Raw genomic sequence first — 25,272 nt, forward strand, 5'->3', positions numbered from 1 at the left:
GTGTAGCTTATGTGATATGTGTAGTTCAATATGTGTTTAACAGCCAGTTGCATCTCATAAAATTTTATTGTGAAAGCAAAGAATCCTGTTCTATATTTGTTGCATCGTCTCTCTGATATATAAAAAATAAAACATCAACATACTGTATACCAGATTATATTCTATTCTATTATTTTCTAATTGTCTTGAAAATGCTTTGAAAATGTTATACTACCTGGGCATTCTGTAGATCCATGTGTGATAGGTATACGTGCCGGGTCTCTAAACACCCAAATGTGTAAGAGTGTTTGGTGAAATTCCCATGCATTTAAGGATTTTGAGTAGAGAGATTTTGAGAGAATGACCAGAGTGTGTAGAACTGTAACCTAGACAAAGGGTGGCAACTTAGAAGAAGCTAAAGTATCAAATAGATTTGATTTGTTTAACATTTTTGGTCAATACTCAGAGCGAAGGGAATGAATCATAGAGGCAGATGAATAAAGGGGCCGGTCATACCAAACTCGTTATGCTAAAAAAGCTTGACGTAGCACAACAAACAGAAAATGCCTGTGTCTAAAAATTGTGGCGCTCATTCGCGAGATGCTGAAAAACAGCAAGATGTTTTTCTATGTTTACATAGAAAACAACTGAAACAGAGTGCAGATGAATGCAAAAAATGTGTTTGGTGTGACCGGCCTCTCACTCTGCTGATAAAAATAATAAAAATATGGATTATTTAGAAAAGAAACACACCTTGATCATGACAGTCTTGGCTGTTTCCTGTTCACCAATCAGCAGGACAGCTTTGTCTTGTTTCATTATGGTTTGCATCAGGAAGTCAGTTCGTATATTGTCGACATTCGGTACAAGATTGTAGGCATAATCAGGAACCATGTCTTTAGGATAGTGATACTCTGGCACCTGATGATGACATCACAATCAAAATATATAAAGCATGATCCATGCACAATACACAAAACACTAATTAATATTTGTCATCGACAATAACATGGTTTTACCCTTTTGGACCAGAGGTCCCATTCTTCAGTCTCATTGACCATAAACTCAAAAATAGTCTGTTCCCCCTGTGTGCTGGGCAGGTCCAGACTGGCAGAGTGCTTTTTAAGGAATACTTCCATCTTGGATCTATCATCCAGTTCCAGCAATGCACCAACAGACCACATGACAACAAACATGAAGAAATGGTTGATGTGAGCCACTTTTAGGTGTTTCTCCTCAATAGTTGGCAACAGGTCCTTTAATTTCAGCATGTAAAAGAAATAAAGAGCAGGGAGCTTTCTGTTGCACCTAAAGACATTATTACTGTTGAACAATTTCCATTTTGTCGAAGACTTAAAACTTCAAGGGATAGTTCACCTAAAAGGTCACTCTCATGATTACTCACTCTCATGTTGTTACCCATATTACTTTTTTTCTTGCATGGAAAACAAAAGGAAATGTTAGGCAAAATGTTAGGCACTGATAGGCTCAGTCACCATTCACTTTTGATAATGATAGCCTCAGTCACCATTGCATATTTCCCATACAATGAAAGTGAACATGAGGATGAGTAAATAATGACAGGATTTTAATCTTTCGGTGAACTATCCCTTTGAACTTATTAAATGAATAGTTCTGATGAGCAACAAATCTGTTGTAAAATGATATATGCACACCTGTGACCACAAATCAATTGAATTCCGTATTCATGTTTTAAGTCCACACAGTATGTGTACAACAGTGGCGATTTCTCAGGGCCAGCAAAGCCTTCTCTGCTGGCCTAACATGCCAAATAAATAAATAGTTTTCATCCTCATCATTCTCAATCACCTTGAAAGCGAAGAGCACGAGTTCTTGCTGACCAGTCGACTGTCATTCCTGCCACTATCGCCATTGAGAAAGAGATCCTTATGGATTTAAAAAACACGAGATGTTCTGCATGACAGTGTGATTGGTTATTAAACAGGAAAGGAGGACTGATTTTCACTTCAAGTAAATTGGTAAGTGCTTTTTGCATTGTTATAGCAACATCAAGTTTTCTAAGTGTAAATTAGGCTGCTTAAGAATTCAATGTCTGATCAAGTTTTGAAAAGTAGTGCTGCGTTCCATTCAACTCGAAAAGTCAGATTTTACAAATTCCTACAAGGAAAAGTGCAATGAAATGCATCTTAAAGTCAGAATTACAACTTGTAGGCTCGCGCAGAAATTCTCAACTCCGATTTCGCCGAGATGCAGGGGCACGATGTCACACAAACATGTCGACACTCAGAGAGATATACAAAGTAAGTGATAAAGATTCACTTTATTAAGTAATATCGATAAATGAGTTTGTTTCCACATTACATGATATTAAAGCTTGTTTAACAAACGCCTGCAGAAACAGGTGTATAAAACATTATAATCTCTTTTGATAATTGTACACCTGAAGCACAAATGCTAGCGCTGCAGCATTGTTTATCAGTTGGGTTGCTAAGAGACATCTGTAATGAGAGTCAAACCCCTGCTAAGCTAACGGGAGTGTTGCAGTTCCGAATATCGGGGAATGGAATGCATTTATAGTCGGAGATATCAAGTAGGAATATCCCACATCCAACTTGAATGGAACGCAGCATAACCGTGTACCCTGATGAAACAACATTTATTGCAAGCAACATTTAAATAGCATATATTATAGATAGATTTTTCCAGGTATTATAGACCTCCTTGGTAGATTCATATGAAAAATTATGATTTTTGAATGTCTGTTCAGGAGACATCACAAAACAGTCATGCTACAGTTAAAATTAGGCTTGCTTGAGCATTAAGTGTCGTTTCAAGTTCTGGCTTTCGTGCGTGGACGTGTTTTTAAAATGTCAATTAGTATTACTAGTTAGTTGCAACATAATGTATGATGCCCAAAGGCATAGGGTGCCTTATTCACTGTGAAACTGTGTTTTCTTAATGGGATGAATCACACTGAAGGCGTAGATTTTAAATGCATGGCCCACCACTGGTGTACAATATCCATCCAATATCTAGAGGTAAAAAGTTATGCTAATGAACTATAACTATAACTATACCTGTTAATTGGAATAAATGAAAATATTTACTGAATATTGGTGTTGCCTTACAGTGATTTTTATTTATTTATTTTTTACCATTGTTTATTGTAAAATCACTATAATGCACAGTCTCCTGTATATTACACGATGCCTGAAAATTATTATGACAGCATCACAGTTTACGTGTAGTAGACCAACAGTCTGCTTGATTTACATGCATTCCAGCAGCTGCATTTTGGGGGAAACCACAGTGTAGCTAAAATTCATCAAATCCCGTGGAAAACATAGATGTTTAGCATGTGCAAGAAGCACAAGTAAATAAGCATGTAAATAAAATGAAAAGGAAAATGTGATCATAAAATGTGTGTAAATTCAAAATGCAAAGTTAGTTTTAAATGTTTTTAGGTTAGATATGTTCCATTGGATCAAATCATATGTCAATAGTTAGTTAGAGCTTTGTACGGTGTACAAAAATCCTCTCTGACCTTCCCCTAGGCAATGTACTCTCTCAAAAAAAAAAAAAAAAAAAAAAAAAATCAATTGAGCTGTTCATATCCATAAACCACTTAACAGCACATGTGGCTTAAACAGTTATGCATTACTTTGATTTATTATTTTGTAATTACTTTTCAGAGAAGTTAAACTGTGCAATATTCGTGTTTACGGTCTGGGGGTCAGTTACAGGGATAGTTCACCCCAAAATGCAAATCTTGTCATCATTTACTCACTTTCATGTCGTAGCAAACTCATATGACTTTCTTTATTTTTAATGTTAGTCTCAATTTCTTTCCATACAATGAAAATGGAAAGTGACTGAGATTATTCTGCCTAAAATCTCATTCTATGTTCCACAGAAGAAAGAAAGTCATACAGGTTTGGAATAAAATGAGGCTGAGTAAAATATTTTGGATGAATTATCCCATTAAACTGTTGCAAAGTCTGAAACACTGCCCATATGTCTAGCTGTCACCTGTTATATAGAGTTGAAAGAGGCCAGAAGCACATCAGCTTGTGTTGCTGGAATCTTCTGCAGCCAGGCCTGTAGTATGGGTTGCCAGTCCAGAACAGAAGAGCTCATGAAGACCATTCCGTTGCAAGACACAGTGGCGGGAGATGCGTTTTCGATGTTGTGTGGCTCAAACACCACCTGGCAATTTGGCGGCATTGATATACGATCACCGTTAGCAAGGGTAAGGTTCTTGTTGTCATCTAGGATGGAGATGAGGTTTTTGATCCAGATGGCGTCAACTGGGCCATCAAGAACAATCCATAGGTGTTCACCCTGTGGAAAGTTTACCATAATGCAATTTAACTGTACAATATTTTTAGGTACAAGTGAATGTCATGTGTAGCAGTTTATTAAGTGGTATTTAAAGTGGTACAGTGTTTAAAACAGCCATACATACTATGCATTTCAAGTTGTGTCAGTCTAATTGAAAATCTAGGTGCAATTAAAATAATTAATTACATTGATTATATTTTACAAGTCATATTCCATCACTGATTCCAGCAATTAGAGTTGAACCCATGTGGGGGCCTGGGTAGCTCAGTGAGTATTGACACTGACTACAACCCCTGGAGTCATGAGTTCAAATCCAGGGTGTGCTGAGTGACCCCGGCCAGGTCTCCTAAGCAACCAAATTGGCCCGGTTGCTCGGGAGGGTAGATTCACATGGGGTAACCTAATCGTGATTCTTGCTCCCAATGGGGCATTCGTGGTGTCATGCATAACAAGCCACGTGATAAGATGCACGGATTGATGGTCTCAGAAGCGGAGGCAACTGAGACTTGTCCTCCTCCACCCGGATTGAGGTGAGTAACCGCGGCCACCACAAAGACCTACTAAGTAGTGGGAATTGGGTATTCCAAATTGGGAGAAAAGGGGATAAAAAAAAAAAAAAGAAAAAAAAAGAGTTGAACCCATGTTAAAGGATTGTTCTGGGTTTGATGCAAGTTCAATCAACAGCATTTGTGGCAGAAATTGATTGTCACTAAAAAATACAATAAAAACAAGATTCGGATGATTACTCACTTATTTAGAAATAATTGCAGTTACAGTAAGGCTCTTACAATGAAAGTGAATGGGGCCGGTCCATCATCATTAAAATACTGTTTCAAAACGCTTCCTCAGGAGGCAACATTTTAAGGCATCATAAGCATGCATGCCGACACAAAGGCTGTTCCAAGAGGTAGGTATCTTAATTATGCTGCCTCCAAAGATATCTCGTTTTGACCAGATTCTATGGTAATATCGTATGTATCCTTCCCCAGGTAGGTGATCCCATAATGCACCGTGATGAGCTTGGTGAAAAAATAAATCCAAGATGACGACAGACGAAGAAGAGAAATTTTGATTATAAATATACTTAGTAAACAATTTTTTATCAATACTTTTCAGTATTGGATGTATTATATCACAGAAAACTGACTATTTTTCCCAAAAAGTGTGCATGCTATGTATACTGTATATATGCTCATTAAAGTATCACGTTGTTCCTCTCACTTCACCTCTATTTAAACCAGTTGCGAGTCAAGTTTTGCAACATTTTTATCTTCTAACAGACATCCATCAGGCATGTTATACTGGCCTTTTGCAATGCTTTAAAATGAAGAACAGTGAAAACAGTCCATGGAATTTTTTTTTTTAAACAAAATCAGAGTTGACGTCATTAAATGCAATGTAAATATAATTATAGCATATCAGAGCTCAACTAAAGTGATGATGACACCATTGCACCACCTTTACATGGCACCCCTATGCATTGCATGCATTGCATACCTTGCATATATGGTTTTTGCGCCTCGGTCTACTCATAACGTAGAGGGCTGCTATGTAGGCAGGAGACTGCGAGGCAGTTCATTAAGTTATGGAACAGACCCATTGTTTCATAAACATGATATGGTATAAGTGTGATAAAATCAGTGATTTAATGGCATTACGGCGTTTACCAGATAACACGGTTTACTGGTGTAATGTTGTCATGGCAACAAAGTTGTAATATTGGATAAAACTTTAAACAGATTAGGTTATTTTATCTCACTAAAATAATGTTAACACATTTAATTTTATGTCTTGTGGCTATACATTTGAAATAGTGTGTATTATGTACATGGACTGTCCCCATTCACTTCCATTGTAAGTGCCTTACTATAACCTCGATTTTTGCATATTTGTTTTTAAATAGACAAGGGACAAGTCAAAATGATGTTTTGTGGTAATCAGTATTATGCCACAAATGCTGTTGGCTGAGCTTAACTTGTATTGAACCCCCAAAATTCCTTTAACAAAATGTAATTATTAAATTAATGAAACAATAACATTTTTGAAAAATAAAGATTCATTAAGAGGTTTACCATCTTACCTTTCTGGCCTTCTGAGTTTTCCTCCACAGTGTAGAGAAGACTCCATCTGTCCAGTCATTTGTGGTCACGTCCAGTGTGCCGAACATCTGGGAGGCAGTGATGGCTTTGGGGTTCATCCTCATATCTTTGTGAGGATTTCCATAATCAGTCATGGCTTTCATTAGAGTGTGGATGCATGTGGTCTTTCCTGTTCCACTGGGGCCAAGAGTCATCATACCTACACAAAGAGAAAATATTAAGTCAATGGACAACACCTGTATGTGCTTTGCCTCACAATTGTCTAGTCCATCTTATTAGTTGAACGTAGCTTGGTAATAATTTGAATAATTTCTTCAAGAGCAGTTTGTTTGCTTGATTATAATAGGAATATTCTCAGCTGATTAGAACACTGCTAAACTAAAAAATAAAATTCTGTCCTCATTTACTCACCTTTATTGTTCCAAAACATGTCACCATTTACTTTCATTGCATCTTATTTTCCATAAAATGAAAGTGAACGGTGACCGAGGCTAACATTCTGTCTAATACCTCTTTTTGCGTTCCACTGAAGAAAGATAGACATTCAGGTTTGGAACAACATGAAGGTGAAGGAATGATAAAATGAAATGTTACTAACCATGTCTCAATCTTTGAGTCTTATAGACTTGGAGTTGAGAATCCAGGGCAGGTGTTCGATTAGTCCCACCTCTTCAGCTTTTCTGATGATTGCAGCTTCCAGCTCAGGTTAACCTGCTTTATCCAGATTGATGCCTGGAAACAGATCATTAATCAGACTCATGAACAGAGGATCATCTTCATCCACCTGTATGGGGAAAGAGTTGTGAACAGAGATAAAAATGTGACATTTATTCTCATGTCATATTTCAGATCTGTTTGGGATCTATAATAGTCACCAGTTTGGAGAGGTTCATGTCACAAAGCACTCTCATAACCACAGTCTGCTCTTGCTCAGTTGGGTTGGATCTCTTCACAGCACCAAGAGTTCTCAAAATAGACAAGATTTTCCTCAAGCCAAAGTCATCATGGACCTCTTCAGTAATTCAAAATTCTAAAAAGTATTAACAAAATCAAAGCCACAAAGAAAAATAAAAAATAAAAACCACATTATCGAACGTTAGCAAATATTGTTTATCTTTATAATGTATTCTGGTCACCTGTTTGGAAAGCTGCTCCTCACAGAGTTTGTACAGGATGTAAAATTTGTGACTGAGAACATGATGATGGCTCGGTAGGGTACCAACATGGCAACCATGCGGAACTGAATGTTCAAGTTCTCTGGCAGTTCCTGTCGACCGGTATAACCGTTCTGTGATGTGAAATTTTTTTAATTATAGCAATTCCGAAGTGGGAAAATGATTGAAAATTCAATTCTGTACACTTAGAGCATTCTGTTACATTAACATTACACAGTTAAAACATTGAATACAGATGTATTAGGCTAAAGGTTCTCAATGGGGGCAGTATCACCTGGCTTTCAAGTCAGCAGAAAGGGGATTCAAGTTCCTCTTTGCATGAAATGTACATCTAGACTTCTAGACTTGTGTTTGACAGCTGTGAGAAGACCCACTGCCGGTCTACTGCTCTGTGAAGGTCTCAATGCTATCTTTGGAGGGCGGTGATTTGGAAAGAGGGGGCATGTCTAATTTAACAACTCAGTCTTGTGGAAGTTCCAGAAGTTCCAGAACAGCATCTGTGGCATTTGTTTATTACCACAAAAAGTAATGTTGACTCATCCCTTGCAAAAATCGACATGGTAGTGAGGCACTTACAATTGAAGTGAATGGGGACAATTTTTGGAGGGTTTAAAGGTAGACATGTGAAAAGCACTTACATCAATTCTTCTGTTAAAACTTGTGTATTATGTGAGCTGTAACACTGTTTATATTGTCATTTTTATGGCCGTTTTAGAGTTTTATGTTTATGGGTTACATCGTCATAGTAAATTTGGATATAAATTTATTCAGAAAAGGTTAGTGATTGATTTTATCACACTAAAATCATGTTAACACACAGATTGTTTATTATCTTGTGGCTATATTTTTTAAACAGTGAGTATTTGAACATTTATGGATTAGCCCACTTCACTTCCATTGTAAGTGCCACACTGTAGATTTATTTATTTTTTAAGAAAAGGAGGGACTACTTTGATGACTGCAATATAAATGTATGATGTACAAGCTGGAGGCTGAAATTTATACTTCCACATTACCATAGTAAGGAAGATTTCAAACTCCCTGTCCATGCCCGCCATGTCTCCATCTGTGAAAATGAACTGGGACTTCTTGTTCTTCTTGCACTGCAGGACGATGTAGATTTGTTGAGCAGCCACTGAGAGCACAAGCAGCTCAATGTGGTTGAATTCATCAAAACAGCCCCATGCACCAGACTGGGCTAATTCTGTTTGACAAACATTATAAACATGAAGAGCCATGCAAGAAAGGTCACACACTTTAAATATGTAGTCCATCATCCTGATTACACATAAAAACAGGTGCTCTGTTAAGGTTTTAGAGGTGAAAACTTGAATTTATCTGTTTATTCTATTCTCCTGGACAGGGCCACACTTAAAACTCAATGCGTTCGATGACGAAAAAAAAAAAAAAAAAAATTCAAACTAAGAGGGAATTATTTTAAAGAAAGATACTGAAATGCTAAAATAATTGATATATGTTTACTATTATGACAAAAAATATTTTGAAAATTTCTGTTTGTCACACATTGGTGGAACTTAGTTCATAGTTAATGTGATGAACTACACTTGTAGTTACTGTTGAGACACCTGCATGAACTTGAGGAGCACTGGTTTCATGCATGCCCTAAAAATGACCTTGACACCATTTGGTTAAAAGTACTTGCAAGAAAAGTAAATTTAGTTCTGTTCCAGCATCATTTGTTTGTTTACGCCACTTGCTTTGATATTTTGGTACCTAATTCAATTGCATTCAGACATTTTTAAGTATGGCTTAAGTGTCCAAATACTTTTTGGTGTATTTTTAAGTATTTAAGGATGATTTCTTTATTTATGCAAGTCACTGAACCTTTATAGATGCGGCCAAGTCCACGGAAGTCCATCTGGTCTGAGCAATTGAAGACAACTACATATTTTCCCAGGCAGCAGCCCATGTCTTTTGTGGTTTCGGCTTTTCCTGTGCCAGCAGGGCCAGCAGTGGCCCCTCCCATACTCATCCCCAAAGCCTGGGCCAATGTGATATAACATCTGCAAAAGGAAAAAACAAAAATAAACATCTAACACACTGGAGACAACCTGTGCCACTCATTTACTACCATTTTGCTGACTCCACTCTAATTTACAATCTAAACCTGAAAGTGTGGCATCAATTTTTCAATCTTTCAGTGCTCTCCTGTCAGTGAGAGGGGTAATAACTAGTCGGTCAGTGCAGCCCAAATACTCATTGCAGTAATCAAATTCCACATCAGTGAAATGGATTAGGCATCTGTCCGTGTCCTCTACGAAGTAGAAGCGAACCATTCAAAGTCTAAGGTTGACCGGATGTTCATTCTCACCTTGAGTGGGAGATAAAAAGCTTAGTGTTCCAATGTGAAGGTTAGAAGTGCAATAAATTGGCTTATATTGTTTATGGTTTCTTACTCATTAAACAGAGTAGTCCCAACAATTATACAAATGCTATTTGTGTACAAGTGTAATCCAGGCAGTGTTGGGTGTAATGCGTTACAAAGTACTGTAAGTTACTGTAATTAAATTAAAGTAAGGGATTATATTCTTTAGTAATTGTATTAGTTACTTATGATGTGTTACATACTGTATAGACTTTCAACAATTCTATACAAAACAATACTGAATTGAAAATCAAAATTTAAATTCTATTGATAACATTTATTTTCTAATTCAAAGCGGCCCCTTTAAATGCATTGAGCTTAAACTTGAATTTAACACGTGAGCTTATGCCACTATGTTGAGAAATCACTTTAATTGAAAAGATGTCGGAAGATACAAGAAACGAGTTTTAAAAAATTGAAATATCCCCATTACTACGAGTTTATGACAAATGCAGATAAGAAGTCAAATGCAAGTCCGAAGCACAAGTACCTACTAAAGCACTTGCCACGGTGACATACTGTAGATAAACACTTTTGAGAGATTGCAGGGGCTGTTCTCACCAAATGTGTTTTTGCACATGTCTGCACTGTTTCAATTGTTCCCTTACGACTCAGTACACTTGACATTGACACTAAGCTGACGCATATGGGGAGTGTCCTTCTACACAACCTCGTTGAAACCTCTCTACAATAACGGCAATTCTAATATTGGTTATGGTGTTTGAGCCCCGCCCTTTTAGGCGTGAAACTGTCCACTATAAAAGCGGGCGCTCAATCACCATTCTTCCGAATTTTCTTCTTTCATAACAGCGATTCATCTCTTGTCTAGAAGCCCTCTATTACTTCACCGTCAACATTCACGAGTAAGCGGGTGGGATCTTCACGGCAACGAGAAGACTCTCTGCTCACCTGCAGTGTTCCGGCAAACACTTACTCTGCCTTGACGCTTTGCTGGTGAACAGGCCGCTTCAGCTTCTAACTAAAAAGAGCTGCTTACTTGTTCACATCTTTTTAAAGATGTCATTCTGTAAGTGTTTTCTTATGCGAGGGACATATCCTGCCATCAGATCAGCATGAGAGCTGAATTCACTGTCTGGGCCGTGCCCACGCAGAGACAGCTCTCACAGAGACAGACTATTGAGGACGCACGAAAGGAATGTCCGTCTCCAAGCAAAGACTTTCTCACTGGATCGTTGATACGGTCACCCTGGCTTACGAGTCGCAGGGTGCGAATTGCCCAATTGGTGTTAAAATACACTCACCTAGAGGTGTGGCCTCTTCATGGGCATGGACAAACAGTGTGTCCTTACAAGACATATTTTTTGCAGCAGGATGGTCTTCTCAAAACACATTCGCAAGGTTTTACAAACTAGACATAACTTCTCTCTCAAAATAAGTCCTCTCTGTCTAGAGGGCTTGCTATTTTATTGGCCAAATATATACTTATGCCCCTCTTTTTAAGTACGGGCTCCTTGTCACTTTGCACAACCACCTGCATTCAGACTGTTGTGTTCCCAAAGTTACAGGCACCTCATTATAAATAAACTTCCCTTCCGACTGGGTTTGTGAAGGGGTTAATCCATACTATATGACCATAGTTCATATATATACTGAGTGTTCCCGTCCTGGCTGACCATGAGGGTCACTTGCAGCATACTCATGTCGGTTGCTGTCCCGCGGGACTGCGGCGTCATGTTTCCTCTCTGGAAGGTTATGTCGTGTAGTTTGGCGTGATAGGACTCTGTTCCCCATATGCGTCAGCTTAGTGATGCAAGGTCAAGTGTACTGAGTCATAAGGGAACATCTCGGTTATGTACGTAACATCAGTTCCCTGAGACGAGGGGAACGAGACATTGCGTAATCTGGCTGCACTACAAGACTCAGAGTTCTTTGAGGTGCGAGCGATGCGCTCTTTGTCTCTCAGTCACAAAATTCTGAGGAATGGTGTTTGCACGCCTGTATTTATAGCATTAACATTAACCAACAGCTGTGTGGCCTATGAGATGTCAGTCGAAAGTTTAAATTTTTATTACAATGAAAGGTTACAAATTCGGTCAGTTTTTGACTTTATGTTGAATTTAAACACTTTATAACATTTTCATAAGGCCCTTTGCTAGTATGTGACTGATTTAACAATTACACAAAGAATACAGAGAGAGTTGGCCACTGAATTCTGGCAAAGATGGGTTGGTCTCCAAACATGCTTTCACTTGCTCTGTTGGATCCTGGATTGGAAAAAAGTGTCATGTCACAAATATGATTTCAGTATGTCTCAAAAATCTCAAAAAGATGCAATGAAAGTGAATGATGACTGAGGCTGTTCTATTTTCCATTGAAGAGCAAAAGTCATAGTGTTTTAAAACAAAGCATGTATTTCAATTAAAATGGATTGGACTGATTTAAACTTAAGTAATTTTCTTGATTACCTGGTTCCAAAGAGCAGAAAAGTGAGACAACCCTTCCACAATGTCCCTAGTGTCCACTTTGAAAGAGGCTATCACAGCGCTAAGCTGAGCCACAGCTTTGGTCACATCCTTATGCTCTGCCAACTGTCTGTCAAGAGGCCTCTGTGTGATCTGTTTAGTAACCAGAGGGTCATTTCCCAGCTCATTTACTGCTAACTGCTCTACCTGTGGAGTCAGAAGACTTCTACAGTGAACTTACAGTTCCTCTTATAAGTCCATCATTCCAATCTATTATTTTAATATATGCATAATATTAAATACTCTATAGTTGTGCTGTGAAGCATTACCTGCAATTGTTTTAGCTGGAGATGGGTTTCCAGAGTGGAATGTTGTTAGCCATTGAAAGATCTGTGGTAACAACTTTATTAAGAATGCCCTGCACAGCACAGACAAAGGAGTGGAATTGTTTGATGATTGATAAATTTCATACGCAGAAAAAGGCAAACTAACGTCTTAGCATTTTAAATCCATATAAACATATACCCACTAGGGCTGCATGATTTAGACAAAAAGTCGTATTGCGTTTATTTTGGAAAAATACTGCAATTGCAATTTGAACTGCAATATGATACACAAAATAAAAATATAAATAGTAAGTGATTCCTTTTTACCAATATTTGGTAATGTTTTGCCCAGGTTCTACTGCCAATAAAGACTTTGGACTACTCTTTGAGAGTTCACACTTGAGTCCTCTTAAAAAGGAACAAATAAAACAGTGAAACAAAGAGAGAGAGAGAGAGAGAGAGAGAGAGAGAGAGAGAGAGAGAGAGAGAGAGAGAGAGAGAGAGAGAGAGAGAGAGAGAGAGAGAGAGAGAGAGAGAGAGAGAGAGAGAGAGAGAAACACTGTCTTCTTCATTTTAACATTGTACCTGTCCACTGTGTACCTGTTTTGTCCACTTTGCGATATTGTCTTAGCCCACTAATCATAATAATTATTTTTTTGAAACTCAGTCAACGTTAATATTTTGTTATTTTAATATTATAATATTATATTGATTATTATTATTTATTATATAAAAATAATATACAGGTGTTGAAGATTCGACAATAAGGAAGCAGAAAGCGGGGTGGCAGTCCAGGTAAATCAGGCTTTAATGGTTTTTCCCAGTTTAACAAACAGTCTTTGGCTTTTCAGCTTCACAGCAGTGCATTTACTCTTCAGCTTCACAACAAGGTATCTACTTTAGCTTTAGTCATAAGAGACAACATAAATAATTAAGGTTAACAGCTTTGCAGCGTTTAGCTTCACGATCTGGCAGGTTTGTGTGACTGGGACTCTCTCTCTCCCTCACTGGCGTTCTTGGCGGCCTTTTCTAGCCCATCCCCGTTGTCACTGTAATGAGACACAGGTGTTATGTATCATTTAATCACCAGGTAATGGCCCTTACCGATTCCTCTCTCCCCAGTAACAGACACATGATCACATCCCGCTCCACATACCCCCACCACCTGACTCAGGCCCGGGCAACGTCCAGCCTGCCAACCCACCCCCACCCCACCCCCCCCCCCCACAATTCCTGGATAGGAAATCAGCCACAACCATCTGTGGCCCCGGCCTGTGGACCACCTTGAATTTGAAGGGCTGAAGTGCCAAGTACCAACGAGTGATCCACGCATTGGTATCCTTCATGCGGTGGAGCCACTGAAGCGGGCCGTGATCTGAGTGGAGGATGACCCACCCCAGCAGGTAGTAGTGGAGGGTTAGGACCGCCCATTTGATGGCGAGACACTCTTTCTCAAAGGTGATGTACTTAGTCTCTCTCAAAGGGAGCTTACGACTAATGTACAGCACGGGGTGCTCCACACCCTCCATCTCCTGCGAGAGCACAGCCCCCAATGCGTCCATCTGTAAAATAAAGGGGAGAGAGAAGTTAGGAGCATGTAAAAGCGGCCCACCACAGAGTGCAGATTTCACTCTCGTGAAAGCCCATTGGCACGCCTCCGTCTACTGGACTGGATCTGGTGCCCCCTTTTTAGTGAGATCAGTCAAGGGGCTGGTGACATCAGAAAAATTAGGAACAAACCTTTTGTAATAGCCAGCCAGCCAGCCCCATGAACTGCCTCACCTAATTTTTGGACTTGGGACGTGGGCAGACCGCTATCGCTGCGGTCTTATCAATGTGGGGACGTACCTGCCCATGACCCAAGTGGAAGCCCAGATACAGTACTTCCACCTGCTCAGTTGCGCAATTTTTCGGGTTTGCCGTGAGCCCCGCCCACCTCAGCGACCTCAGCACGGCTCTCAGATGCTGCATATGCCTCTGCCAATCATTACTGTATATAATTATATCACCTAAGTAGGCAGCGGCATACGCAGCGTGTGGCCGGAGGATCTTATCCATGAGGTGCTGGAATGTGGCGGGAGCCCCGAACAAATCGAACGGAAGAGTGACGAATTGGTGTAATCCGAACGATGTGGAAAAGGCTGTTTTTTTCTGAGGATAATTGAGTTAAGGGGATCTGCCAATATCCCTTATATAAATCCAGTGTTGAATAAAATTGAGCCACACCCAACCGATCGAGCTGTTCATCAATTTGTGTACGGCATTGGGTACGCGTTAAATTTAGACACCGTGTTGACTTTCCGGTAATCAACACAGAACCGGACTGACCGGTCACTCTTAGGTACAAGAACAACCGAGCTCGCCCAATCGCTGTGCGATTCTTCTATTACCCCCATTTTGAGCATTGTCTCTAATTCGTCCCGAATCACCTTTTTCTTGTGCTCGGGTACGTGGTATGGCTGACTACGCACAACCACTCCCGGTGGGGTCTTGATATGATGCTGTATGAGGTTAGTCCGACCGGGGAGAGGAGAGAACACGTCCACAAACTCTTTTTGCAATCTGGCCAACTCCATGAGCTGGGACGGTGAGAGGTGGTCTCCACAAGGGACCGGGGTGAGTGGATCGTCTTTGAACTTCACCTCTGGCCCGAGCTACACCCTCTCCAGAACTACTGTCGCCATGGACACAGGGACTGCCTCTCTCCATAATTTAAGGAGGTTGAGGTGGTAAATTTGACGTGCCCCACCTCTATCCATTCGTTTAACCTCATAATCGAGGTCCCCGACTCGCCGTGTAATCTCAAAGGGTCCTTGCCACTTTGCGAGTAATTTCGAGCTCGATGTGGGGAGTAATACAAATACTTTGTCTCCTGGTGCAAATTCCCATAGCTGGGCACCCCTATTATACAGCCAGCTTTGTGTCTCTTGAGCTTGGAGCAAATTCTGTTGTGACAACTGACCCAGTGTGTGTAGCTTTGCTCGAAGATCAAGGACGTACTGAATTTAATTTTTGCTCTGGGAAGGTCCTTCCTCCCACGCCTCCCATATGACGTCAAGCAACCCGCGGGGCCGGTGTCAATACAGGAGCTCAAAAGGGGAAAACCCTGTGGAGGCTTGCGGGACCTCCCTGACTGCAAATATTAGGGGGTCCAGCCATTTGTCCAAATTTCTTGCATCCTCGTGTATGAACTTACGAATCATGATTTTCAGGGTTTGATTAAATCATTCCACCAGCCCATCAGTTTGTGGGTGATAAACGCTGGTGTGAATTGATTTAATCCCCAGCAATTCATAAAGTTCGCATAGTGTTCGTGATATAAACGTTGTGCCTTGGACGGCGAGGATTTCTTTCGTAATCCCCACCCGGGAGATAATTTTGAAGAGTGCCTCCAAAACACTGCGTGCTGAGATGTTGCGTAAAGGCACTGCTTCCAGATATCGTGTTGCACAATCCACCAGGACTAATACAAAGCGGTATCCGCGTGCTGACTGTTCTAATGGCCCGACGAGGTCCATACCAATTCTTTCGAAGGAAGCCTCGATTAACGGTAATGGGCACAACGGCGCTCTTGGTGTGGCCAGTGGATTCATCAGCTGACATTCACAGCATGCTGCACACCATCTGCGTACATCCCCGTGAATGCCTGGCCAATAAGAGCGGGCCATCAAACCTTGTAATGTTCTTTCTTGCCCTAAGTGACCCGCCATGGGATTGTGGTGAGTCGCCTGGAAAAGTATTTCCTGACGGCTCCTCGGGACTAACAACTGGGTTGTATTTTCATGGGTTTGAGTGTCCTGCGTCACTCAATACAACCGGTCCCTAATAATTGAAAAATACGGATATGTGAGGCCGTCGTCGGGCTGGAGCTGCTGGCCATCGATTATTCTCACTTGGTCAAAGGCGTGCCTAAGGGGTTTGTCACGTGGCTGCTCCAGAGGGAAGTCCCTGCCCTCAGCTGGTAGTTGCTGCGCTGCAAGCTGGGCCTACCTGGAAAGCAGCGGTAGCAGATGGAGGGCCCATTGGGTTCGTGGCCAAATGGAGGCGGTGGCCGACTGCTCAAAGAAACTCAGGTATGCCTCCGGCTCGTCCTGGGGGCCCATCTTTTGGAGCAAGAGCTGTGGCTTCGTCACTGCTTCCAGGGCTGTGGTGGAGGAACCGCCTGGAGCTAACCAGCTCCGCAAGGCCTGCCAATCCTCGGCTCAGTCTTGGAGGAGCTCCTGGAGGCGCAGTTCTTGCATGAGGAGGGCTTGGTGGTGGGACTCCTGGATGCTGGCCAGGGCACAGATGACTTCATCCAGCAGTGAGGTGTCCATGGCGACCAGTCGTCTTCCTTAATTCTGGGTTTCGGCACCAGTGTAGAAGATTCAACAATAAGGAAGCGGGAAGCGGGGTGGCAGTCCAGGTAAATCAGGATTTAATGGTTTTTCCCAGTCTAACAAACAGTCTTTGACTTTTCAGCCTCACAGCAGTGCATTTACTCTTCAGCTTCACAACAAGGTATCTACTTTAGCTTTAGTCATAAGAGACAACATAAACAATTAAGGTTAACAGCTTTGCAGCATTTAGCTTCACGATCTGGCAGGTCTGGGTGACTGGGACTCTCTCTCTCCCTCACTGGCGTTCTCGGATGCCTTTTCAAGCCCATCCCCGTTGTCACTGTAACGAGACACAGGTGTTACGTATCATTTACACATCAGACAGACACATGACAACGTCCCGCTCCACAACAGTATTTCTGTAATGCAAGGAGCATTGCTACACGTTCCAGTTAGACCAAAGACTTCTAAACCATCAAGCATGAAGTTTGTGTGTGTAGCTGAATTCACAACAGTTGTTTAACATGCTCCTCATTTTGACATCTCCTCCCTGCACCATGGGGTGTATTATTTGTATTTGTGCACTGTATTAACATGTAGTGGCCAAACATATTTGGAATTATGCAAAAGTGAAATTAAAGTGAATCTGGAGTGCTTAAAATGGGTGCTTACACTTCTGAGATCTACGTTTTCATAATGTTATTATAACAAGATCTACCATGCTCAATATATATGTAAGCAGTGTTGTCACAATACCAACATTTTAGTAGTTGGCAGTGATAATTGTTGACTCTCGATACAAATTTCAATACTACAACAGATAATAATATTAATACTGATTTGTTAATTATGTACAATAAGTACTGTTTAAAGATCTCAGTTAATTATTCAAGACAAGTAAACAGTCTGTAATTAAATAAGAACAAAGAAACAAAATAAAGAAATAATTAGAAACCAATTAAAATCAATAGAACAGAAAATATTTTTTTTTAATTTTTACACAATTTTTAACAGCTTAAAAAGATTTTAACAGCAGTATCAAATATTCAAATAAACATTTAGAATGAAATCAAATGTGACAAAACTACTCTGGTCTTCACTGTATGATTATAATACATGAATACTTCTAAAAGCTACTAAAATTATTCAGTCAAGAGCAGAGAGTGGTTGTATCTTTTCATCGTTTCCTATATTGTTTGATTAGTGCTACAGAGACATAATGGACAGCAGCAGGTCTATAATGTTACATTTATACATCAAGTCCGACATTTTGATAAAAATCAGCTTTTTTGTCCCACTGTTTACATGCACTTGACATAACTGACTGTGTTAACATTAGTACCTTGCCAAGACGAGCATTTTGGCATTTTCCGCATTATCACGAGCACTCTCGGAGCACACGCGCATTAAGCACACACATGCAACCTGTCAGTCAAACAGTGTGCGCCTGCAGAAGCGAGGAAATAAAAAGTCCATCTTTAAGATTTCACTGTTTTGCCTTTTCTATCTCTATCCTCTTTCCCTTTTGGCCTGTTATCAAGATCTACCAACGGTAGTCTTGCAATCAACGTAATGAGCACACCTGGCTTAAAATATAATGCACTCAGTGCACGTAAGCAAAACAAATGAAACCAAACTCGGAGCACATCTGTTACACTGAGCACAAGATGGAGTTGTGAAGCACAGAAGTGCTCTGAAAACACTGTTATAATGCACTAACATAATACAGACAGGACAGCACATCGCACAACTAAAATAAACTTTGAAGTGAGCAGACTATTTAGTTATTTAATTAAATCGCAGCCCTTTGTGGTTTAATAATCTCACAAGGTCATATTGGGATTTAGATTTTATTTAGATTAACCGTGCAGCCGTATTACCCACAAGGATTTCTATTTCCACTGGAATATGAAAAGTGGACCACTAATTTCGCAATCACTAGGTTTGAACATGTAAAATTACTTTATATCCCGCAACACAGCAAACTGTGCAGCTTTGAAGTTTGGGTTCTTTAAATTCATTTTGTGATGCTCATATCCTTTATTGGTCAAATATCTTTCGGCTATGCAAATCCCTAAGATCTGGGGACCAATGATTGCTTTCTGTTCCCAGATCGAGGTTGAAGTTAAGAGGCGACCTCACCTTTTCATTAGCTGGTCCTAAACTCTGGAACAGCTTGCCTTGGCATATCAGAACTGCACCTTCATTATCTATTTTTACATTTATGCTTAAAACTCATTTCTTTTCATTGGCTTTTAACCAAGCGTGATTTTTTTCTCTCTTTATTTATCTTATTTGTTCTTTTTATGTTTGATGTTGTACAGCACAGTGGTCAGCTACTGTTGTTTTATTGTGCTATATAAATGAATGTGATATTGACATTGACATTATTATGTACATCAGTATTGTGTTTTATACTGTTTTTTCTCATCAGTACCTGTATCTCATCTAATCCCGGTCTGAGGATGATGCTGGGAATGGCCAGCTCAACAAAAGCCTTGAAAAGGGGAGTCTGAACCGCAGCTTCACTTTGTGCTCACAACATGCAGTCGAAGCCGCAGAGAATCCAGAGTGAGTTTGGACGCTTTCAAATCAGAAAATCAAAAATATTTATAAGTGATCCTCACAGATATCTACAAATAAAGACCTGTGTCATGACATTGGATTTGAATCAGATTTTCATTCAAACACTCGTTATGAGGGAATGGATACATTTCCCAGGAGGGAAATTCAGCAATCCGGGCCATGAAAAGTCATTGTCTATCTTCCCAAATCAAAAAAGTAGTACATACAATTTCAAGAAGCACTTTGATTAAAGCTTTTAGCTATGCTTGCAATGCACTGACTAAGCATTTGTATCTGTGTTTGCATACCTTGGTGGGACAATATCCCAAAGGGGTGTCCAGGTGACATTTTACCCTAAAACTCCAAATAAGAAAAAAGACAATTATATTTTGCATAAATTAAAGCCTATTACGTCCCTTAAAGTCCCTGTGAAATCAAAACTAAAGGGTTGCTGTTTTTAGTCCATATCTATTAGCTTTAAGGTCATCTATATAATAGTGTATTTCTAAACGTTTACAAAATTAGTTTCCAGGAGATATAAGCATTTAAAATCTACAGTCTCTCTTCCAGCTAAACGGACCCAGGCAAAATCTTGAACATGGTACAGAGATCACTTGTCAGTTTCCCTGGCTGTATACCGGCTCTGGCATAAGAAGCAACAGGGGTATGTGTGTGTGTGTGTGTGTGTGTGTGTGTGTGTGTGTGTGTGGCTTTGCCGGGGGCTGAGATGGAAGCTAAAGTCCACTGTCTATTTTAAAAAAAGGGAATGAGCTGATTTCCTGCCCCAAAGCACTAGGAAATACGTCAATAGGCCAAAAAAAAAAAACTGTGCTCGTCAAGGCACTTCACGGGGACTTTAGGACTTTTTTTTTTTTTTCGCCCAATTTGGCATGCCAAATTCTCTATACATCCTCGTGGTGGCATAGTTACTCGCCTCAATCCGGGTGGCGAAAGGCGGATCTCTGTTGCCTCCACTTCTGAGGCAGTCCGCCCGCACATCTTATCATATGGCTTGCTGAGCGTGTTACCGGGGAGACTTGCACGTGTGGAGGCTCACGCTATTTACCACAGTGTCCATGCACAACTCACCACGTGCCCCACCAGAATGAGAATCACCATATTGCGACCATGAGGAAGGTAACTCCATATGACTCTACCCACCCTAGCAACTGGGCCAATTAGTTGCTTAGGATGTCTGGCTGGAGTTATTCAGCACACTCTGGATTCAAACATTATTTACAGGAAGATTATTCTCATTTTATTCACCTAGCAGCAGACTGCTTTATTTTTTATTTGTTTTTTTACACAAAATGTGATTTATTTATTTATTTTGGAGTGAAATGTGACATGGATATTTCTGGACATGTTTTGTGAGATTCACCTGTGTAGATTATGTTTCTGTCCTAAGAGTGTGTGAATGCATGCATACCTCTGACCAGGGCCTCCGTGTTCCTCTGACACAACTGCCCCATCATAATATAATAGGCACATGGCAGGCACTGCAGACAGCGTGTCTTCTGCTTGGCATCAGGATGCAGACATTCTTATGAGTCCTTAACATACAAATACACATGGGGATTTTCTTACCACTTATTCATATGTGTAGCATGACAGTTGTGTAATGTCACACTTGATTAGTAACAAGCTGTCTAAACAAGCGCATGATAAAATATTTAATAATAATAATAAATCCTTCAAGAAACTCTCATATGGAGTTGATAATTGGTGTGGTTACAGCACCTACAAGTTGACCATTTCTGAAGGTGTCATCGCTCTTTTCAGTTCCTCAATTATTTCAAACATGGAGCGCTCCACCTCCTGACTTGCAGTTTAGGACAGACAAACAGATGATTCCCCATGAGTCAAAGAAGCCATATTTAATTTGACATGAATGGAAACAAGGCTAAATGGGATATATGTACAGTCTGTTCAGGGTATTGTACTTTTGTGAACTGTGGGGTTGACTAGGGTTTCCAGTTGAAACAGGAAGTTTGTGTGGGACATATGAAAGGGCTTGTCTTTAGTTATGTCACAGCCATGAGCAAAATTTGCAACTTGCTAGTCGGCTGCAAGTGGTATTAAGGCAAGGAACATTCTTATTATAGAGATCATTTCATTGGGCAAAAATCTGTAACATTTAAGTACCTTTAAGACACCTATTAAACAGACTTGATTTCTATTTCTCTGTCACATATTCCCTGTTTTTGCCTTGGCTTCTATGTTGAAATTCTTGTTTAGTTCCCCATTCCTGTTTCCTGATAGTTTTGTAGTCCTTTGTAGTTTCTTTTCATGACTGGTTTTCCCCTGATTGTTTCCCCAGGTGTTCCTCGTTCCCTTGTTTTCCCTTGTGTATTTAAGCCCTTGTTTCCGCTGGTTTCTTTGTCAGTCTTCACATGTGTTGTTATGATCTGTGCTTGGTTCCCTGTGTTTTGTTTCGTTTCGTTATACTCTGAGTAACATTGTTTATCTTTTGCTTCATTAAAAGCTGTGTTTAGATCCTCATTCCTCGCCTGCCTCGTCTGATTCTAACAGCCATGTTTTCATTTATGTCAAATTAAATCTAGTGATGCCCCTGAATGAGGCCCAATCATCTGTTCATCTGTCAGCATATAATTAGTAGAAACCGATTCTGAAAGCTTTTATTTACACACATCTTCAATGTTTGTCTCACTGTACTGACGGTGGTCTTTGTATTAGTCAGAAAGTTCTGGGGTGGAATTGGCTCATCCTCAGGCAGTGTAAGCAGAGGAGTGGAAGACAGATTCTAGGACACGTTCGATACGGCATTCCAGAATATCCTTCGCAAACTTTGCTACTTGTTCCAGCTCTTTCAGGGCCTTATACACACTGTCTATGACTGCAAAAATGAAAACAGTCTTAGTGCATTAGTATATTGGTTATGGCAGAGTTGTCTCCAAACTACAGCCTGTGGGCCATCTTCGGGCTGCTGCCTGTTCTGATGTAGGAGTTGCTTACATAAGTTGATAGTGAGGGATTTCCATGAGATCACGATCTGTCCAGGGAATATGGATTTTTCTACACGCCTGATGAAGGGCTTCATCAAGGGTTGTAGCCCACTGGGAATCATCTTGACTGCTGCATCAAAGTCCTCCACCATCATCTGTAATCTGAACACAGAGAAATTTAACTTCATTTTAATAAATGTATTACATTTACACTTCAATTTAAAAACAATATACAGCACAATAATTTATGTATTTTGTGGGTTCTACTGTTATTTGAAAACTGAGCTAAAACAATAAAATAAACATAAGGGGTTTATAAAAGTATCTAGATGTAATATTCCATTAAAACTATACTGTTTGAATAAAGATGCATAAAAAGACATAATGTCAGCATTAAGGGACATGTGGCTTCTTGAAAGAGGCATATTATAGAGTTTAGTTATTAGCAATCCACCAGAGGCCTATCAGATCAAGCGAGTTGAACAAACTCAGATGCAGAGTAGATGTCAAGTTGACAAAACCATGTGCAATCTGGTTTAGATTGGATTCAGTGGTCTCACAATGCTCAATGAAAATCTTTTCTGTTAACACAGTAAATGTCATTTTCCTCACAGCTGATTTGCTTAGTACCTGCTAGCGATTTGGTACCCAGAACAAAACCTGCTCCGGAGCTGGTTAGCCATGTTGCGCAAGTTACCAAGGAGTTGAACATCTGTTAAAAGTAATCCTTCTTGAGAACATAAAACCAGAATTTACTAAAAAATAAACTGAAACTTACACGGGGGGCCACTTAAAGCAACTTTATGAGAATCCAACATTTCAGAACTACCTTTTAATTTCATTGAATGATGCCATTCATGCCATTACCAATTTAATGAAAACATTTCCACACACTAGATATAAATTTGGTCCTTACTGGAGTGCATTTTCCCATGGGATCAAAGAACGTCTCCAGAGTGCTCAGATATTTCACATTATCTTTAGCCTCATTGAACACATCCGTGATTTTTATATCCTACAGACAGACAGCATCATACAAAAACTTGTTTTTCTGTTAGAGAATATAAGGGTTCATTTTACAAAACCTGACAATAACCTTACAAAACCTGACAATAACTGTTTATTCAACTGTTACTGAAAAAACAATCACTTTTTACCTGTTGAATGTGGACAGTCTTCATTTCCAGTGCTCTAGCTCTGCTGAGGGCCCAGTGACATCTGATTCTTTCCTGAAGTGTTCACTCTCCATAAGTACTTGTTCAATCTGCTTGGCCCAGTGTAACAGCACTTCTTCCAGACTTTGTACCATCTCTGAGTGCCAAAAAGGTTTGGGACTGGTTTGTCAATGTCACAAACTAGGTCTGGACGATATAGCTAAAAAAGGGTGGTGCAGACTCACACCATCATCTCTTGGTGAAAAATATTTTCTGTGTTCCCACATGTAATCCATTTTGATCGACTCTTCTCAGTAGCTTCAATGCAAATCGGAAGGTAAGATACAAAACATGGAAGCGTGCAGCACTGAAAAGGCTGAATAAGGTCAGTACATGCTGTCTTTTCCACATTAAAGCTTTGTATGGAAAAAAACAGCATGGCTGACTTAGCTCACAGTGTTAAAATATTGCCGATCGTATCAGCCTCAAATTTCTGTCACGGTCCGTTCACTGTCAGTCTGGGATTTTGTGTGACAGGATGTGATATCATCGTCCTACAGTATGTCTGTTTTGTGTTTCGTTGTCTGTCTTCGTGTGAGCGCACAGCTTCAGTTTTTATTTCCCTGCTGTGCACTCTTCAGTCTGTCTTGTTTCATGTCAAGAGCATGGTGTCTGGATCCTGACTTCCCTGTCTGTTATTGACATGGGTACATTACGCTTATGTCATCTTGGTGGTATGCACTTGCGTGAATAGTTTATGTCTGTCTCTCGCGAACACGGGTATGCTCACTGTTACGCTGCACGCCCGGGTCGCAAGCTGTCTTCACTTTGTGCTGAGGTTTGGTCACTTTGGTCTGACGTGTCCTGTCTCGTTTTATCGCCTGTTGCGTGCATCGCATAGCATTTGCCTCACGATGTATGGTCAGGCTTTGTCTAATGTAAGAATGCGTGGCATTGCTTTGTTTGGCGTTGCTCTGCATTCTCTCATCTTGTCTGTCGGTTGGCATGAGCGTATATTGCCTTATTGTCTTGGCCATGTGCGCTCATGCCATTCGGGTGTTTGTGTCTTGTGAGAGCACATGGCTTTGTTTTTTTCTGTGTTGCTGCGTGTCTCTCAATCTTGCGTCATACCCTGCCTCCTTGTTTGCCCATTATTAGTTAATAGGTCTCACCTGCCCTGCATTTAACCTGTTTGATTTCTCTCCCTATTGTAGTCTCCTTGTGTGTGCTGTCCAGTGCCGGTTTGTCTTGTTTTGTGTCTCATGTCAGTACTGTTCCCTTTACCTGATCTTGTCTGTCGGTTCCGGTCAGTCCTGGTACCTATTCGTCTGCCCCAGCCTCACTTCAGTCAGCTCTGCCTTGGTCTTTGTGTTTTTCACCTACGAGGTAGTTTGTGTTGTTTTTTGTTTATTATTGTCAAAGTCTGTAGGCTTCTGTAAGTGACTCAGATCTGGGCTGATGGGGGGCTATGAAGACAAAATCTTTCCTCTGTGCATTTCACCAATAAAGAAAGGCTAGAGGAGAATTTTTCCACTGAACTCAGGAAGTGTTGCACCT

At 40.3% G+C, this 25,272-nt stretch overlaps 1 pseudogene; it reads right to left on the reverse strand.

Annotated features, from left to right (window-relative positions):
- Positions 1-23,870, reverse strand: part of LOC127434536 (dynein axonemal heavy chain 5-like) — a 47,653-nt pseudogene extending 23,783 nt beyond the window's left edge.
- Between the last annotated feature and the right edge of the window lie 1,402 nt (positions 23,871-25,272).

This window comes from Myxocyprinus asiaticus, chromosome 44, assembly GCF_019703515.2.
Source record: "Myxocyprinus asiaticus isolate MX2 ecotype Aquarium Trade chromosome 44, UBuf_Myxa_2, whole genome shotgun sequence".
Taxonomy (NCBI): domain Eukaryota; kingdom Metazoa; phylum Chordata; class Actinopteri; order Cypriniformes; family Catostomidae; genus Myxocyprinus; species Myxocyprinus asiaticus.